The sequence below is a fragment of the Poecilia latipinna genome, unplaced genomic scaffold (assembly GCF_001443285.1).
Source record: "Poecilia latipinna isolate Pla-1442-1.1 unplaced genomic scaffold, P_latipinna-1.0 Scaffold922, whole genome shotgun sequence".
Lineage (NCBI taxonomy): Eukaryota > Metazoa > Chordata > Actinopteri > Cyprinodontiformes > Poeciliidae > Poecilia > Poecilia latipinna.
Genome location: NW_015113538.1, coordinates 244,463 through 255,952, shown reverse-complemented (window position 1 = coordinate 255,952; position 11,490 = coordinate 244,463). Strand labels below are relative to the sequence as shown.

At 38.1% G+C, this 11,490-nt stretch overlaps 1 long non-coding RNA gene across 1 annotated transcript in view; it reads right to left on the bottom strand.

Moving 5' to 3' along the window:
• Window positions 1-377: 377 nt before the first annotated feature.
• Window positions 378-11,490, bottom strand: part of LOC106957638 (uncharacterized) — a 40,460-nt gene continuing 29,347 nt past the window's right edge. The window contains exon 2 of the long non-coding RNA XR_001426998.1: window positions 378-1,810. This is a non-coding gene — a long non-coding RNA (uncharacterized LOC106957638). The remainder of the gene's footprint in view (window positions 1,811-11,490) is intronic.

Sequence of the window (11,490 nt, the reverse complement as noted above, 5' to 3'; positions counted from 1 at the left end):
CCAGTTTTATTAAACTTTTAAGAGCCACTCCTAGATGTTTAAGCATGTTGATGTCATACATGTACTCCAAGGAAAGCTAGAAGGTTGTACAGTTAACTCCCAGGGTATCATTCTAAACCATACAACCTACTACCTCAACCCGGATGTACACATTTTCAACAAGGGCCCCTCCTTCCCTAAATGCAACAAAAACTGATTTGTTTTCTGTTTTATTTTAATTTTTAGCATCGTCAAATTTCATGCTTAAGCACAGGGAACATTCTAGATCAAGTGTCTGCAACCTGCAGACCTGGAGCTGAAAGGGGATATTTTACTTTGGCCAAAACTAATAAAGAACCAACAGGTAGTTTTAAAAGCAGATATTATCAGATTTTAGATTTTTGCATTCAGTTTCCACAACAATATCACATAAAAAATAGATTATTAAAAAAATTAACTTGACTATTTATTGGGTTAGAAGCTATGTGTATTTTTTTTTCTTTAATTTCTTTAATTCCACAAACATCAACATCACATAGAATAATATTTATCCATCCTTTTGTTGCTTAAGTTTTATATTTTCCTCTATCGTAAAACCTATAAGTAGAAATAAAATAGTTTATTTAATGAGAAATTTCATGTAGATATTTCTGAAAATGTGTGTAACAGTTGCAGCTGTAAACTAGTCTCATGTAGCCGGACTGAGGGCAAAAAATGCATCTTTGGTTTGAAAAGGTTGCAGACTCTTGATCTAGAACTGGAGATGCACCGAGAATTCAGCTGGAGATCCGGGATCATTTTTCACCCTGATCCGACCCGATTCACAGACTGGGCATGTTTTCTGATCGGTGAAAGCACCACACATAAATGCTACGGAGTTTAGAAGACGACAATGCTGTTTGGTGTGGAAGTTGTTATAAAGTGAGGAGAGTTAGCCATTTTCAGCTCCACTGAGATGTTTACAAAGGAAGTCAGAAACTATTTAAAAGAAAACTTGAAATAATTGCCAAAGAGTGTGAAAGAGATGAAGACTTAAAAGAGATGTGTGTGAAACTGTTTTGGAAATCTCAGAATTACTCACAAAGATTAATGCTTCATTAATGTTAACTATCCTAACTCCGCTAATTGCTAATTTGAGTACTAATAATTTAAAATGCAAGCTCTGTTTGTTGGTAAATGTTCAAAGAATCCTGTTTTGTAACGTTTGCTCTCTCACACTCTGCTCCAAATATAAATAATTAATGACCACTCAAGGTACAAAGGTGTTGTGTATGTCGTTATTTTATATCTTCTTAAATTTCCAAAGAGATTCTGAAATCAGAGGATTCTGAATAGGCAGCTTTGTAAAAACACACGGTGCATCTCCATCTTCAACAAAGCTAAGACAACCAAGCTTCCAGTTTCCACACGCGTTATGGGTCTGTTATGTGAAACGAAAAACAAACAAAAAGTCAAAGGACGATGTTCACACCACAGTGACAAAGACCCACAGAAGCGAGCTTGTGCTGTTAGATTTGCCACAAGATCGGATCTACGGGTTTGTGCCAAATGGTCATGGGCAAAGTACCAAAATAACTGGGCAAAAGGCTACTGATGTACTGATGTGACACTAAATAACGTCATCACAAAAACATTTCTGGCCGAATGTGCTAGAGGGTGTTTTGGCAGCAACTCTTCTCTTTAGCGTTCACACAGTTCTGGAACAATTCCTTAAAAGTCAACGCAAACAATCAAAGTTCATCAAACAGATGGAGAGAGGACTGGGCTGACTTACCCATGAATGTGTACTGGGCAAGGACTTTCTGCCGAGACAAATCGGAAGTTCACCGCCCTAAAAGAAAGGAGAGAAAAAAGTTGTTTTTAGATACCACACAACAGAACACAACTGTAGGCCTCTGCTGCTGAATATCTACAGTTTTAATCCTGAACCAAAAGCCCGCAGTGCCTGAGAACTCTATGAGGAGTGTCCTGGTGAAAAACTAAAATATCACATGACGAAATCTGCCGGGAACTGTTCTGGCATCCGATCTACATGGGAAAAAAGCATTTAAACACAAATTACAGAACACTCTCGAGTTGCCGTGCCTCGGCTTAGAAACGATGCACTTCTCAGCAGTTAAATATGATGATGCGTACCTCCTCCGAGGCTGAAAAAAAAAAAAAAAAAAAAACAAATCCTGGATTTCCACCCATCTCTAAACCAATCCGAATCCCACTTTTACAGGAATTTCCCCGAAGAAATATCGGACAAAAACTTCTTAACCTCAGAATCTCCTTGGCAGAGTGAATTAATAATAATAATAACCAGCATGGTGGTGTTGCATGTCATTATTCCAAAGTAGGCCGCAGAAGCGCCACAGTAGTCTCGTTGCTGGCCAAATGCAATGTGGGGAGAGGTTAGCTTGACTTAGCCAAGACCGCAGATAGCAGAGAGGGGAGAGCAGAGCTTGAGAGAGATGCCAGTGTAATCAAGCATGCTACGGTCAGCTAACATTAACTGTGGCGCTGCCAGAGAGCCACAAGCTGCTGAATATTCCTGCAGCCGCAGTGCACCAAAGGAAAGTCTGAAGTGAGACCTCTCTGTTGAAGTTTTCTGTCAGCTTCAATAAAGCAACACGTCTGCAGACGCAATCTGAGCCAAAAGCGTGAGAGTCACTAACAGTATGGTTCATCAGTGACCTGTCCGCCATTTTCTCTGACGCTAAAGAGAAATTAGAGACGATCAAAGAGGATAAAACTAATTTTCTTGCCACACATGTTAAAGTTCTCCCCTTCTCCTTCCCGTGTCTTTCCGCCGGGCTCCTGCCTGGCAACGCTAAATAACCCCGACTGAAAACATCACCTGGTCTGTTGCCACAGAGCCAAAACATTCCCACTAAGCGTTCTACTGACACTGGAAAGACATCTTTTGTCTAAATCAACATGTTAGCCCAGCCTGCCCCACTCCCTAAATCTGGCACCTTCTGGGGGGAAAGCGGTGCAAAGCGGTGCCATGGCAACCTCTGTCTGCCAGGCTGCCCGGCTAACTGAGTCGGAGGAGTGAGGAGTATTGTGCGGAGCTGGAATGCTCCACACCTTCCAGAGTCAACTCTCCAGGCTCGTTGCTCAAGATTTCACTGCAGATGTCACTTTGTTTTCAAAATACAAGACAGGACGCACAGCGAGAAAACGACAGCTCCATGTCCCACCTCTTGATTTAAATATATCAAGTTGAATACAATAAAGCTCACAGCCACAGGCTTTATTACCCACTTTAGCTCAGCTGTATGCGATGTTTCAGCAACACAGACAGTGAATTGGGTTTTAAATAAGTCATTGAAATACAATAAGTGATGAAAGTGGAAAAAACTAGGTTCTCAGCTACGTATTACATTCCTCTTAAATCTCCCCTTCAAAGGAAGCCAGGAAGTCTGATTTAACTAAAGCTTCAGTTTAACGACCAGAAAATGGAGGATGATTCTCTTATGAATTAACAACAGCTCTTTGCTTTTTGTTTCTACACTGTTGATTTTATAGATCTGCTGTTACAGTAGTTACTGAGTTACACTTGACGACACAAGAATATATGCTGAGTGAACCTCTAGCACTAAAAGGAAGAATTATGGCAAAGATTATGGCTTTCGTATTGTTGTGTAAAGCTATTTTATGCTTTTAAAATGGCTAAAATCTTCCATCATATTATTCCTTCACTTAAGAGTTTTAATAATGAGACGCTAGAGAAAATGTCCGAGTGAACGGAGTTTGTAGAGTTTTGCTTGTTTTGTTTTTAGACCTTTGTAGCTCACAAGATGTAAAGGGCATTATAAATAAAATGTATTATTATTATTATTATTTATTATTACTGTTATTAGTAGTAGTAGCAGTTTTGCCACAACTTCACACTCGCTGCTAGTCAACTGTTTAAAATATAGTTAATTTTTTTTAACTCACTAAAGAAAAAACCCCAAACCTGTTCAAGAAATTCTACTTTGAAAAACAATGTTTAAGAAAAAGAAGTACAAACTATCACTTTTATGCACACATTAAAACTAAATTAAGAATATGTCTATTCTATAGTTTACTTTATGCAACCAAATCAAACTCACAATATATGAAGATTACAGATAAATAGTAATCGAGTTTTAGTTTTAAACAAAAGCAATTAAATCTCTATACATACATTGTTAATATTCTGTGCAATTACTTTGACATCATGATAATTTAACTCGAGTTTATTGTACTAATTCTGCCTCGTCATGTTAAAGGTTGCCACATTTCATAGCTGTCAGTCGTCTTTGTGTCTCGTGTTTTTTGTTGTTTTTGTTTTTTTTGCGTTGGGATGGGATAATATTGGCATGTTGCTTATGTTTTGTTAATATTCTGCAAAGTTAAAAACCTTTAAATTAAAAAAAGACTCACTGGCCAAAATATAACACATTCATTTTCTAATTTTAGTCCATAAAAGGGTGATTTGAGGTAATGAGCTGACAAGGTGGCTAAAGTGTAAGTAAATTTAGACGTTTGCTGAAAACTTGAACAATTTAAGCACAAAGCAGAAAGCCAAATTGCTTCCTGCCATTTTAGCTTCAGGACATGCAGCAGTTCTATAACTAGATTTAACATAACATGTGTTAATATGGGTTTCTCACTCACCTACACACACAGCACAAACACCACATAGCAGAGCTTCACACTCAGTGAGCTGAGGTTGAAAACACAGAGTCTGTCGTCGATTAGAACCCAAACAAACTTTTCACCAGCTGGGATTTACAAACTGGATCGGCTCTCAGTGATGTTCCTCACACTGGCCGACTCAGCTGGGTCATCAGGAAGCGCTGCTCGCCATGTTCCCGGCATTTTAAACAAACGCTTCACAATAAACCTCGTATCTAGCATCATCAGAGTGTGGCTGTGATGATTTAATTTGATCTGGAATCTGTCAGTCACCGTCCCGAGTATATTACAGCAAAGGACACTGCTAATGTTCTTGCTAAATTATTATTTCACAATAAATAGCTAGCAACACAGATGAATGCAAATGTGCATCATCTTCACTCTAATTTGCCTCAGTTTTCATAAGTTCCAGGAAGTCATTTTTCTATCTACCTGTTAACTTACACTGGACTCATTTAATTTAACTGGTTTGTTGTAATATGAGGGGAAAAAAACACTAAATCAAGATACTTATCCAACTCTAAAAACTCCTTTTGAGTGACGAGAATAAAAACACATGACGTCTACAGCCAGCTGAGGAACTGAAATAAAACACAGGCAGTCTCTAACTTGAGAAGTGTTATGCCCTGGAGTGTTATCATATAGGTTACAACAAAAATAATGGATATTTCAATATAATTGGCATAATTTTTTTTCTCTTTTTTTCTGTATTTTTCCCACATACTTATTTTTCTGCCCTGAGCAGTGGCTCACCTGAACTGTCTGGGCTGCCAATCAAAACAGTGAGTTGTTGGAAGGATAACACAGCTGTGACATGGCAACGTAATGCTCTCACAACGAGAACGGTGACTTATCAAGCATTGTAAGAGTTCTGTATCCTCTAAATATTAGCAAATTGCTGATGGCAAATGTATGGCTTCATTGCCCAGTTGTCTGTGCACTGACCGTCTAAAACATCCAGCAGAGGACGGCTTCATTAGGTACGAAGCGAAAAAAACTACTGAGTTTCCAACCCCATGTACACTGGTACAGGAAGGGTTTTATTAGTACTATACAATGAGTAATGTTAAAGAAAATCACAATAAATGTTACACGTCTCAACAGTTTGGGGCGTCATGATTTCCCCCTGAAAGAATCGCGGACATTAACAATCAAATAAAAGAAGAAATGTCACAAAATTTGCAGGAAAAGCTACACAGAATTTTGGCCTTTTGGGCTTCCGTCTAGTAGGGCGGGGCTTGAATCAGCTCGGCTCAACCCTCCAAACAGACAGAATAAACCAGTTAGCCGTAGTTGAAACACTCTCTTAAACATGGACTTTCTCCAAAAAACTGAAAAATTAAAAAAAATATTTTAAAAATGTGAAGCTCGGGGCTAGGAAAACTTTTCCATAAGTTTTGTCAGGACACGGTGGACTGGAGGTGTAAGGATTCATGTGATGAGTCGCATCAGAAACATGGATAAGCCACAAGCTAGCAGGAGCCGGTCACACCTGCTAATTCTCCAACATTCAAATACATCAGGAGGAGTGAGGAGAGACTTTGTGAAGGTTTTGTTGCTGTGTGCTGAATCAGATATTCTTTTAGGGGAAAAGAAAAACAACCAACAACTTATTTTTGGTTAAGCAATGTAAACAGAAGGCTGCGAGGACATGAGTGCTAAACACAAAAACAGTCGTGTGTTTTACTGGAGATGTCTCCATATGTCTCAATAAGCATTTTTAAAAAGGGAGATTTTCATGAAATGTGAAAACAGATTTTTAGTTTTGCACTGTTTGAGTTTAAAATAAAAAAAAGACAGGAAAATACTTAAACACCTTGTTCTGTTGAACCACTGCAGTTTGTTATATTTATGACAGTAAATGTGGACATCTGGGCGTGGATCTGTTGAGCTGCTTTAATTTCATAGTTGAACACATTTTGGGTTAGTAAATGTGGTTAGAATGGAAAAGTGGAAATCGGTAAAATTAAAAATGGAAAAGTGGAATTTGGTAAAAAAAAAAAAAAAGTAATTTGGAAAATAACTGAGAAGAAAACAGAACTATTTTATTGCACTGCTAGGATCCCTGTTTTTCACTTTTTGAGCTGAATCAGAGCTACATATTTTCATTACGGACATTAAGTGTGTTATTTTCTACGGTTTTGATAAACAGAGCAGTGGTACTTCTCTGTCGACGTGGCTGTTGAGTTGCCTCCTACTTATCTACTTACAAAGACAATAACACCGTCATAGCATTACTGAGTAGATGTTTTAGGCCTTTTTATGCTTTAAAAAAATCCATCGCAGTAAAAATTGTATCACTTATTAAGTATTTCAGAATAAATATTGGGTTTCAAATTTAGCATTTAGCATAATTTCAGATATTCGTGCCTGCTCAGCTCCAACTGTCTGTAATGTTTTGGTAATCAGCCTGCAGAAAATGGCGACAACAGAGAACACACAGCCTCTTTGATGCAATCAATTCCTTTATGAACACTTTCTATCGTCACCTGTAATTTGAATCTGTTTCGTTACAAGATTAGAGAACAATAAGGTAACAATATTAGATTTGTGTTAATATCACACAAGCCCTTTACTGGTAGTGGCTGGGTAAGGGTGGATTGCCTTAGGAAGAAAACCTTTCTACCACGTTGAATAATAAACTGAACTTCACTGAATCGATTTAGCCGTCGTTCTGACACCCAAACTGTCCACAAACCTCAAAGCAAGATGGCCAAGCTGTGGCCACCTGAGCCCCTCATCTACTGTAGACGGCATTAAACAGGCTCAAACCAAAGCGGCTCCAGCACATCCCCACACCAAGAGCCTCATTTCATATCCAGGAAGGCAGGAGGCCTGGGTCAAAGTTCAAATGAGAATTGGGGGGGTAAAAAACTCCCCTTAGGGAGAGCATATACCATGGAGAACCAGACAGAGGTGGAAAAAACAAAAACAAAAAACAGACAGACTTCTGGACGGAGCGATCTATAAAATGCAATATATCATTTGTCAGAGGGGGAGGGAGAGGCCAAGGAGGATGAGACAACAAATTAGAAGTGGACAGACATGAGAAGCTGAGGAGAAGTACGTTATTTTTTCAAAATGTGTTCGTATACACCCTAAAGTCAGCTATGTGGATTTTATGTGATAGGCTTAAACAAAAATGGTGCATGATGTGAAATGGAAGGAAAATGAGTAAAACTCTGAGAATCCATCAAGCAAACCCCCAACACACCCAGGAATGCTTGAATTTTAACACAAACCACAAACCCTGAATAATAACATGTGATTACAGAAAATTAGAATACTATTAAATTTGATTTACAAGTTTCAGATAAATTAAAACATTTTAAATGGCTGAACATTGAAGTTTAAGATTTAAAAGAACTGTGCACAAAATAACCTTCATACTTTCATTGCTGAGTTACCATAGCTACAATCGGATACTTTGAGTTTAATGTTCAGAAATAATATCTCAGCAAATAACCAATCGTTCAGGCTATGCCAATTAAACTCCGCCCCCTCCAAGTCTTTACTCAAATACTGTTAGTGACGGTGATGGTGATGTTTGTAACACGTAGAAGTTCAATCATATTGGGTTTCAGGGCCTGTCATCTATGCAAACTATTTTAAATGCAGCTGTTCTGTTTCTGGCTTTAACAGGTTGTTACAGAACTATTCGTTGTTCACTCCTTCATAACATGTGGCATTAAAAAAACCCATTACTGAAAGACGGCCATCTTCATTCTTTCATCCCAACACTGTAGATTATGAAGACATCATATCCAAGGCCAAAAATGGTGGTGGGCTTGTTTTTTGTCATTTCATTCTTCGTGTAGCAGAGAAAGGGGAGCAAGTCTGAGTTGATGTGAAGATGGGCAGAGAAAACCCTGGGAGAAAACATTTTAGAGGCTGCAGCCTAAACTACAAATTATGTTTAAGTGTTCAAAGTGTCCAATCAAAATGCAGACCTAAATTTGTAATTGGTTACTTTTCAAATGCCAAATTGTGTAAACTGCTGAAAACTATTTTTCTTTCACCTCAAACGGGGGTTGGCCTATCACACAAAATCCCAAAAAGGTTTAAGGTCCATCGTGACGAAATGCAAAAGAGTTTTGACTTTCACAAGGTACTGTAGTTACCAAAATCACAAAGTTAAACTTAGAAGTTAAATGTCAAAGAAATTAGAGGAAAAGTAAAACCTAGCACTCTTTTCCAAAAAGAACAAACATATAATGTGATAGATTAAGAGCTAAACACAGGACCCCTTTCTCTCAATCTTTCCCATAATCATGCACTGATTAATTTGGAAAACCTAGAACTTCTTTTTGAGCTATTTTATTCTTCCCATCCAAACAGGAGACATCACTTCTCAAGCCATGACAGGAAAAAAAGCCAAGAGTTTAAACCAAACAGAGGTTTAACAGCAGAGCTAACTAGAGCCCAACTACTTGACAGGACTTTAATCAAGGTTTCTGCAGGTTGCACCAACTCAAATATAAGACTTTTTAAGGCCATTATGAATTAAATTTAAGACTTACATCATGATGGAAATATGTGGCAGTAAGCATATATTTTTACATTTACTTACTTTAACAATGTTTATTAGGTTGTTGGCTGTTGTATGCCTGATATCTGGACTGTAGTTCCCAAAAACTTCAGTGTAGGTCCAACTTTTAGGTTCTGGTAGTTTAATTTAGACCTTCACAATGCAATTCGTATGGTTGACAACAGCAGGGAGTTGAAAATGAACTTTGTTCACGCAACTGGCGAAAAATTTCCACTTAAAACATGGCTGAAGCAACAAAGCTAGCTAACTAGCTAGCAAGGATATATTAGCAGCTAGTTGCCAGTAGCCTCATCTGTCTCCAGTCGCATAATGCAAGATGTTTGTATGCAACATGGTAGCTTAAATATCTGCCTGACAGATAAAAAAACAACAACATATAGTTAACGAGAAAATACGCATATCTGCCAAGACAGAATGTAATGCCTGTGATTAGCAGATTTTAGGCTAACTGACCTTTTTCATATGAATTTAAGACAATTTAAGGCCTTAATTTTAGATAAATAAATGTAGGATCTTTTTAAGGATGTGGGTACATCCGGTTTATAGAATAGATGTAGAAGCCAACAGGAAATGTGACTGCTCTTTTCAAGATGAAATGGTGCAAATTCTGTAAAACAAAAACAACCAGCTCAAGGATCATTTTAATTTGTCAACACAGACACGGCAGTCATCCGAGTGTAGGACAACAACAGAATTCAAATGCCACGATTCTCAATCTGCATTTCGGGGTTCAGCACACAGAGCAGTCTGTCTTTAAACAGACCTTTTGTTTATTGTCAGGAGAACCAACTCGGCTTGTTTAGGATAATAGAAGTATTGTCAGGGAACTGTTAAATTGATGTGATGTTGCTTTAAGAGCCAAACTGCCATCCATGGGCGATGACTTTGCCTGACCCACCTATCTGTTAATGCCGCTGCCTAGCACCAGACTAAACACCGAGATTTCATCACGCCCTATTGGCCACAGATGGCTCCCCTTCAGCCAATCACTGCGCAGGGAGGGATGATGGAGTGCAAGCTTCAGATAGTAAAGAGGGGGCAGGGGGGTTGAGAAAAAGAAGAGGCTGACAACCAAACCAAAATAAAATAAAATAAAATTAAATTAAAAAGCACCAATCTGAAAGAAGGAGAATTTCTGATACCAAAATTTAATCAGAAATGCATTTGGGGAAAATATTCCTACATCTGAACCAAAAGGGGGATTATAGCAGGGGTTTGAAATGTCAATGCGTTATAGTGAGAAGGGGAAAAAAAAGGTTTGTAGATTGATCACCCGACTTCAGACCAGGCCACCGTCCCACCCTACTGTAAGCGTCGCTAAAAAGGATCAATAGCTAATGAATTCCAAATGGCAGAGTTTCACAAACATAAATATATCCTCCACATGGCTGCATCAGGTAGGCTCCTTGGATCGATGGATATGACATTACACACAGGCAGAGGAATGCATCTTCTTAATTGACCTGAGCACTTTTAAATTCATTCAAACAGCAATTAAAATGGATTCAAATTGTGTGGCACCTCCATCCAGGAAATTTTACTCTGCATCCCACTCGCATTACGACCTGAGCTTTTGCTGCCAGTGAGATATATCAGGCTGATTAGACAATTTGACTAAAACCAGGGAGAAGTGAAAGGCTCAGAACAGCATTCACACCATTATCAGATTACAAGTCATCAAGTAAGAAATGAAGAAGTGAAACAACACGATTTTGCTCCCACTGAAAGCAGGATTATCAATCAGGTATTGGCTGGTTGTCAGAAAATCTTTGTTTCAGAAAGTTGCAATTTTAAAATTTTCCATTATACAACTCACGTTAGGGCTGGCCGTATCGATCTAAATATCGATACTATCGAAAGCAGGGTTGGTATTGGATCAATACTAGAACGATGAAACTGATACCTTGTTTACCGTTTCTCTCCCATTTGTCCACCAATTCCTCAAATTTCCTCACAGAGCTCACGCCGGCACATATGAAGGAATTTAAAGCTTGCATTTCAATTTTAGAGCAGGATTTCATGCCTTTGTATAATGTTTGCACTCAACACGTCCGCTTTCTTTCAAATACAATCTGTGCAATTCTGCTGTAAGCATAGTTTTATTATTATCTATTCAGGCAGCAAAAAACAATCTTACTGGAACTCAAAAATATACACTTATGTAAAAACACATACCTCAAGCCTTAAATGAATATGGTTATTAACCACTGAAGGAAATTAAATATATATATATATATATATATATATATATATATATATATATAAATATTTTATATTTTGTGTGTATTAGAGTGCTTCTATTTCTCTCT